The sequence below is a fragment of the Protopterus annectens genome, chromosome 13.part0 (assembly GCF_019279795.1).
Source record: "Protopterus annectens isolate FY-2018-M chromosome 13.part0, PAN1.0, whole genome shotgun sequence".
Taxonomy (NCBI): Eukaryota; Metazoa; Chordata; order Ceratodontiformes; family Protopteridae; genus Protopterus; species Protopterus annectens.
The window spans coordinates 510154490-510163323 of record NC_056747.1 but is presented as its reverse complement, the minus strand read 5'-3'; the positions used below and the strand labels follow the sequence as shown (position 1 = coordinate 510163323).

At 42.3% G+C, this 8834-nt stretch overlaps 1 non-coding gene across 1 annotated transcript; it reads right to left on the bottom strand.

Moving 5' to 3' along the window:
* Positions 1–3195: 3195 nt before the first annotated feature.
* On the bottom strand, positions 3196–3297 carry LOC122788483. Its single transcript, XR_006362686.1, has one exon. It is a non-coding gene; the product is annotated as a U6 spliceosomal RNA (small nuclear RNA).
* Between the last annotated feature and the right edge of the window lie 5537 nt (positions 3298–8834).

Sequence of the window (8834 nt, the reverse complement as noted above, 5' to 3'; positions counted from 1 at the left end):
TGGCAAATCACTAGCAGATCATTGAGGCTGAAGTCAGAAAATAATGACACAGTTGAGTTTCTTACTTGATATCCTTCAGAAAATTCTTGCTAATGCAAAACCTGTATTTCTATCAACTTTCAAAGTTTGTAAGAGCAGTACTTGAGTCCCTATTTTGGGCCTTTGTCCCCCCATTATTTTTGGCTTTGTTCAGATTTCTTGATCTAAGTAAGAGGCTGAGAGGTATGCATACCTCTCAACTGAACAGATTTTCGCAGAATGTCCAGATTATTCCCTCTGAGTTTTGGTCTGTTCCTCATAACTTTTCTGATTTTCTGGCAAATCACTGGGATGATCTGAGGACTGAAGTCACTAAATAATGATATACATTTATATTTCAGACCTCATATCCTTCAGAAAAATGCATAAGACAAATCCTGTTAGTCTAGCAACTTTCAATGGTTATAAGAGCAATATTTAAAATCTGTCCCTATTTGTTCCCCCATTCTGTTAGGCTTTGTCCAGATTTTTTGCACTACTAAGAGGTTGAGGGGTTTGGTATGTGTGTGTGTGTGTGTGTGTGTGTGTGTGTGTGTGTGTGTTAGTTACAGAGGGGGGGTGAGAGTGATCGCTGGCAGCAACAGCAATGAGTTTGCATACCTTTCATCCATACCACATACACACACACAATCTCTTTTCCATTCGTGCACGCATTCACTCGCACACATCGCTCTCACTCTTTTCTCATCTTTCACACACAGTCACTCCCTCATTCATACCTGCATTCACTCACACATCACTCTTACTCTCTCCCGATCAAACACACACAGTCACATTCTCATTCATGCCTCCATTCATTTACAAATCGCTCTCACTCTCCTGATCTCACACACACACACACACACACACACACACACACACACACACACACACACACACTCACTCACTCACTCACTCACTCACTCACTCACTCACTCACTCACTCACTCACTCACTCACTCACTCACTCACTCACTCACTCACTCACTCACACCTGCATTTAATTCACACATCACTCTGTCTGTCACTCCCACACACCCACTTATGCATTCATTCATACATCGCTGTCACTCTCCCGATCACACTCACACACACACACTTCCTCATTCATACCTGCATTCATTTACACATGGCTCTGTCTCACACCCACATGCCACACACCCACTTACTCATTCATTCATACATCGCTCTCACTGTCTGTCACACTCACACGCCATACACCCACTTACGCATTCATTCATACATCCCTGTCACTCTCTCAATCACACACACACACACACACACACACACACACACACACACACACACACACACACACAGATTCTTTTGCTTTCATGCACGCATTCACTCACACATGCAGACAGACATAAACACACTCATACAGGCATTCACTTACTTACCTGATGGCCCGGTACCAAGTTCTCCATGGCCCGTTGGTTGGGGACCGCTGATTTAAATCACAGCTGTTGTACACATTGACTTTTAAGTTCCTGTTTTTCATGAAAGGTATGTATACTTATCAGGGTACTCCACGGATTTCTGAGTACTTGCTCTGAATAAATTTCAGATATTTTTTTTTTAATGCAGTGACAAATCTAAGCTGGAACATTTATAGTTGTGAGAATTTTCATTGCTTGTTAGTATTCTATCATATCAGATCAGATGATTAAGAAAATACACAGATCACAATAATACATACTGTGACTGGGATTCAGGAAATGCATAACTCACTGTGCAATACTGTTTGCAGTGAAATTGTTCAGTGCATTATGCCAGAGTAATTCTAAGATCCCTGAAGAGCTACAGCAGCAAGGCATCCCTAGTCTGTAGTGCTACACCAAACTCACTGGAAAGGCACGGTCAGCTAATGCTAATTAGCCATGTGTACATAGCTCTTAACTGTCCAGATTTTCACAGAAAGTCCATGATTTGTGGTATATTTTTGATCTGTTCCTCCAAAAATTTGTGTTTTCTGGCAAACCCGTGAGGATTTAAGTCACTAAAATATGACATTTAAGTTTCAGATGTCATATCCACAAATCCCGTTATTATGGCAACTTTCTGAGTTTATATGAGCAGTACTTAAAATTGGTTCCTGTTTTTGACCTTTGTTACCCCATTATTTTAGGCTTTGTCCAGATTTCTTTCACTGAGAAGTTGAGAGGTATACATGTGTGCCTCCCCAGACTATATTTTTTTGCCAGGACTGGCATAACATATAAGAGCAACTCAAAGAATAGACCTACCCCTCTGTTTGGCGTTTAAAGGAGAAAAAAAGTGGATGTTGTTTTTTGCCAGCATGCACCTAATTCATTCCTGTGGCAGGAGTGGGGTTATTATACAAGTGTGTATGTGTATATATATATATATATATATATATATATATATATATATATATATGTATGTATGTATGATTGCAACTGTGTGTGTGTGTGTGTGTGTGTGTGTGTGTGTATCTGTAGGAGCATAATTGCAACCAGCTCTGTGTGGGTGTGTTTGTAGGTTGTGTGTGTTTTCATAGGTGCCTTTGCAACTGCACTACATGGATCGGTGGGGACCACTTGTGTGGCTACCTGTAAATGAGTAGTGTTTGATTTAGAAAGATGATAATCATATGCAAATGATATTTTGTTCCATGCGACTTTATATCATTGCAGTGTTGAACTTTGCATCATTGCCCAAATATTACTGGCAGCACTATTTTTTATGAATTCCAGTATATGCATGTTTTAGTTAGTTATTCATTCATTTAGCATTTATTATCGTGCTAAGTAGGTTGACATTTAAACCCTTTTCAGCCAGCAGCTGGGCCTTAAGGTTAAGTGGAAAATACAATATATAGACAGTTTAGTGTAGCCAATCCACCAGCATGCCTTTGGGAAAAAAAATGGAATTTCAGAGGGAAAAATATGCCAGAGTGGGGAAACAATGCAAATTAAAGTCAGAGTTGAACCCCAGAACTTGAAGCTGAGAGGCAGAGATGTTACCACTGAGCCATGGTGACTGCGCATCTTTTACTGTGAGTACTGTTTACATGTGATATCTAGTTAAACTATGCCATGTTTATAATGTACATACATGTATATGGCAACCGTAGTAAATATTTTGCATAGTAGGTGTAGTGAACAAGCATAAGGCCTATATTTCATCAAGGAGTTTAATGACCCAAGTCGCATGTTGGACTTTCTGGTTGTCCACATAGCCACGTCATCCTTATGCAGGGGCCATGCTAATCTTCTGTGTATCGGTCCAAGTTTAGTGTATATGCTGCTACAGCACACCTTCCATTCCATCAGGTGTCCTTTTAAGTAGTGCAATAAGTCACGCACACTTTGCCTATGGTTGCTTTCAGGTGTTTGTCATTTTTATTGTGATTCAGATTTCATTCATACATAAAGGGATATTTCTTTGAATGGCCTGTATTTTTATATTTACAAGGTAAAAAGTCACTCAGCACTGCTGCCGTGGGGTAATCAGAAGAGCAGCGGACTACTGATAGTAGTACATAACCATTAAGAGATAAATGTAAGAGTGCATTTTTTGTTTTATAGCCAAAACAAAACAATATAGCGTAACACAAATCATTTCAGTTCATGGAGAAAAATGAAACGTGATCTTCTAATTAATGCACATTAGAACTGTACACCAATATTTTAGTTAGAATTTTTTTATTTGCTTAGTTTATAATTTACATGCTTCCCTGCTAATCTGAAATCTGGTTTGTGTAGCGATTGTGTGTGTGAGGCTGTATTTAATCACATGCAGTAATGTGACCAGTTCAGCTATAACAATTTTCTGACTGCATTGAAAAGGTGAAAAAATATTGCAGCCAAAAAACAACTATATATAAGAGGGAGGTAGAGCACATAATAATTTCACAACAAAGGTTATTTAAAGGGCAAGCAAACAAACTGGGCAGAAAAGGATCCCAAAAGCAAATAGAGAAGGAGCTGGCCAAGATGATAAACATTGTTTACTGTTAGATCACATTGTGTAATTTAAGGCTACAAACAATTAGAAGGTCCACTAGGGTATCTATCTAATGCTTGCATTTTACATTGGAATTTTGTGAACAAATGTGTCTTTAAAAGTGTGTTTCAAAGAACATTATGCTTTGCTGGTTAATCATTTCTTGGTTGCCTCACAAAAAAGATAGAATTTCTTTGGCTGTCTAGCATTCGGCCACATCTTACACATAACTTACATGTCTGAGCACATTCAGACAAGCAAACAAAAATAAAATCACTATGTACATCATGGCTCAACTGTGACAATTTTTGGGCTCTACTGCATCTTTAGATCTATCTGTCACCTAGACACACACACACACACACACACACACACACACACACACACACACACACACACCACACACACACACACACACACACACACACTGTGTTTGTCTCTAAGCCTTCTCATTCTATGCCTTAGGGGAATTCCATTCAAATGGCATGCATTTTTTCCACTGTCTATTAATTTCATTTTATTGCATAAATTAAATGTATTACAAATCCTTGAGTTTCACAGAAAACATAAAGAATGGATTTTTAAACTTAATCATCCCTTTACTGAAGTAAACATGCCACACAGATAAACAAGTTTGACTGAAATGCTGTAAGAGAAATTCTCAAACTTAAATGATAAAGCTTAAATAGTTGAATTTCAATAATTCACAGCTCTTTTCAGTCTCAGTTACACCAAATGTAAACGCCTTTCTTGCCTGTCTCTCTGAGTTTGCTTTTGAATGTCTTTTTCAGGCTCCCTGGAGCTCCAGACCCCCCCCCCCCCGTCTTCTCTTTTTCTAAGTCTGTGAAGTTCCTCTCTTGAATAGGCCTTTGCCTTTGTATCAAGCTTCCACCTGTAAAACCTTGCCTGGTTATTTGTTCATTGGGGTAGAAAGAATAGTTGTGTAAAATCTTACCATAACCATAGATGTCCTTCTCTTCCATGTTGCAGTATTCCAACCCTTGGGTTATCCTCTGCTTACTACCCGAACGTCCAGTCAGTATACAAAAGCTCCTAGTCACTGCTAGGTATGTGGGGTGTCTGACGTTAACTAAGGGAGTGTGGGCCATAAAAATTATGTCTTCAGAACTGAACGCTTCATCTGGAACCCAGTCCCAGGATAGCTGTATGAGTCCAATGTTATCCAAGAAGGGACAGTTTATTAAATGAAGGGGGAGGGAGGGAATAATGCAACATGGAAGAGGAGGACATCTATGGTTATGGTAAGATTTTAGACAGCTATTCTATGTCCGCCTATTCTCATGTTGCAGTATTCCAATCCCTTGGGTGAGTGCCACAGCTCAAAGGGAAGAAGAGGGAGGAGAGCTGGAACTGTTTACTAGAAATCCATGAAGGTTTGCCCTGGCAAACCCCACTCTAAATTTGGAAATGTGGTCCAGTCTATAATGTTTGGTAAAGATATGGAAAGAAGTCCATGTAGCTGCTTCTAAAATGGAGGCAGTGTCCAGTCCCTTGAAGGAGGCTCAAGATGAAGCCATAGCTCTAGTAGAGTGAGCCTTAATTTTGGACCATAGATGTTTTCCATGGTAAGTGTGGCAGAAGGCATTGGCCTTGGAAATCCAAGCAGAAATGGTCTGTTTTGTCACTGTTTTTCCCTGAGCCCTGGGATGAAAGGAGGCAAACAATTGGTCTGATTTCCTAATTGACTTGGTCTTGTCAAGGAAAAATCTAAGCTGTCTGTGAACATCAAGGGAATGTAAGACTCTTTCACTGTCATTCTGTGTGTGTGGGAAGAAGGTGGGCAGATGAATGGCTTGGTTTAAGGATAACTCATTGACCACTTTGGTCATGAAGGAAGGATTGGTCCTAAGAGTCACTCTGTCTTTGTGAAAGGTGAGAAAAGGAGGAATAGCCGTGAGGGCCTGTAGCTCCGACACTCTTCTGGCTGATGTCAAGGCTATGAGGAGTACAGTTTTCCAACTACAGTGTTTCAGAGAAGCCTTAGATGCTGGTTCAAAGAAGGCTACTGAGAGCTTTTCTAAAACATAGTTCAGGTCCCATGGTGGTAGAACCGGCTTCCTAGGGGACCTGAGATGCAGTACTCACTTTAAGAATAACTTTGCAGGTAGTTGAGATGCTAAAGGGGGATCTAGAGGCAGACAAGCTGAAAAAGCAGCAAGGTGGGCCTTAACAGAGGAATATGCCAACCCTGTTTGCAAGAGTTCACACAGATATGACAGTACCAAGGGAACATCACCTTGAAATGGGTCCAGCTGTCTTGTAGACACCATATGGAGAATATTTTCCACTTAGACAAATAAGATCTCCTAGTATTAAGAGGCAACTTGTGGTGATTGCCCCTGGCTAAATGCAGAAGGAGGGGGAACCAATTCTGTCTTGAACAAAAAGGGAGCCACCAACAAGATTTTTGCTTTGTCCTGCTGGATTTTCATAGGACTTTTTGAAGAAGCGAGAAGGGGGGATGCGTAGAGAAACATCCCCTTCCATGAGATTGAGAAGGCGTCCATTGCCCTTGCCAGGGGACTGGGTAGCCTGGTGCAAAATAATGGAAGTGATCTGTTTAGAGGGGAGGCAAACAGATCTGTCTGTGGTATACCCCACTTGTGGACTATGTCCAGGAACACATCCCTGTGAAGCATCCATTCATAGGATTGTGACATGGACCAGCTCAAGGTGTCTGCCTGAGTGTTTTGAGCTGAAGGGATATATACTGCCTGGAGAGTGACTTCCTGCTGGGTCGCCAGCTCCCAGACTTGGAGTGCAAGTCTGCACAGCAAGTAAGATTTTGTTCCCCCCCCCTGCTTGTTCACATCCCATAGAACTGTAGTGTTGTCTGTGAACAAATTTTGGGGGCCCTGCTTTAGGGTATGTTGGAAGGCTTTCAGAGCAAATAAAATTGCTCTCATTTCCCTGATATTAATATGCTTCCATCTGAAGGAGTCTGACCAAGTACCCTGTACTCTCAGGGTGCCCATGGCTGCTTCCCAACCCAGATCTGAGGCATCTGTGTACATCTCCTGAACTGGGGGGTACTTGTAAGGGGTGCCCTGGGTTGAATGTCACTTGGTTCAACCACCAGAGGATCTTTTTCCCGAGACAAGGAAGGAAAGGGATGTTGTACTCCCGGGGGTGTGAGTGTTGTGTCCAGATAGACCTCAGGTACCATTGCAATTTTCTCATGTGGAGCTTTGCCAATGACAACATTGGAATAGTGGATGCTATATGACCCAAACATCTGAGGTATTGCCTGACTCAAGGCAGTGGCTTGGAGGACAGAGAACAGGTACTGCTTTAAGTTTTCCAGTTTGAGACAGAAGGAATGCCGTCATGACATCCATCCTTACTCTGCACCTGAGGAACACTTGCTGTTGTGAGGGGTTTAGATTGGACTTGGGGTAACTGATTTTCCGTCCCAGTGCTTGGAGGATTGATATGACTTTTGCATTTGGCATTGTAGGGACCTGGAACATTCTGCCTGAATCAGGAGGTCATCCAGGTATGGGAAGATTTGAATCCCTTGGGTCCTGCAGTAGGCAATTACTGGAGCCAAGCACTTGGTGAATACCCTTGGTGCTGTAGAGAGTCCAAAGGGCAAAGCAGAAAACTGAAAGTTCTAAATATCTCCTGTAGTTGGTCCTTATGGAGATGTGCAGGTAGGCATCCTTTATGCTTGAAATCCCTGAGGCATTAACAAGGGGAAGAGGGTTTGTAGGGTAAGCATTCAAAAAGTGGGTACTTGTAGAAAAAGACTGAGGTGGGAAAGATCCAGGATCGGTCTCCATGGTCCATCCTTTCTTGGGAATAGGAAGAGTCTTGAAGAAAAAAAACTTCCCTTTTCCACCATGGTGATGGGTTGCATTGTCCCTTGAGCAAGCAGACTGTCTATGACAGGCTGGAAAAGAGGGAGTTGCTCTTTGGGTGGCTGAGGAATGCCCATCAAGGAGGGTGGGGTCATCCAGGTCATGAAATAATTCTTTTCTGTAATAGATAAGACCCACCTGTTTGAGGTAATGCTTTAGAGGGCCTTAGGGACAGGGGAATGACATCAAAAGGTTTGGGCAGCAAAGGCAGGTAGTCACAGAGTTGTGAATTAGGGTTCACACAGTCTGCATTGAAAGCATCCAAAAAGGCTGGCAAGACAGGTGGAATAGCTGAAGGAGCAGGAGTGTCCATTTGCAGGAGTTCATAATATCTTTTTTGGACCTCTAACATCTCAGTGGAATTCCATTTAAAGAACTCCCTTGTTTTAGAGATGGTCTCCCCAAAGGTGAGGTCCTCACCAGTATCTTCCTCTGGGGAAGCATGACCAAGGGGAGATGGCAACTGAGACACACAGGAAAGAGAGTCCCTCTGAAGAGGAATCAGAGGAATCCTCAGCTTCAGTTTGAGGGATGTCTTCAACCTGAGGCTTAGGCTAATTAGTAGAGGAGCAATTGGTGGGGGAGGCAGGCATAGCAGGCCTTAGGGCCATGAATGCATTAATAAAAATCTGTGAAAAGGCTTGCCAGTCTGGCTGGCTTTTTGCAGGGGGTGAAACATGCTTGGTCTTCTGTATCTTTTTCAGGGAAGGCCTAGAGGGTTTAGGGCCTAAGGAAGGCCTAGGTTCGTTAATCTCTGGAGCTGTGGAAGGACCTGTCTGGATGGCCAGTACAAGCCAAGGTTCCCCCTCATCACTGGCAGCTGATGTCTGTGAAATCTCCACGTAAGTGACTTCCGCTCTATGTTCTTCGAGCTCCCAAATGGTACCTGCTATACCCATATTGGCAGATTCCAAATGTTCCTCCAGGCTAATGTCAGCCACAGGAGGGATGTCAGCTGGAGGAGGT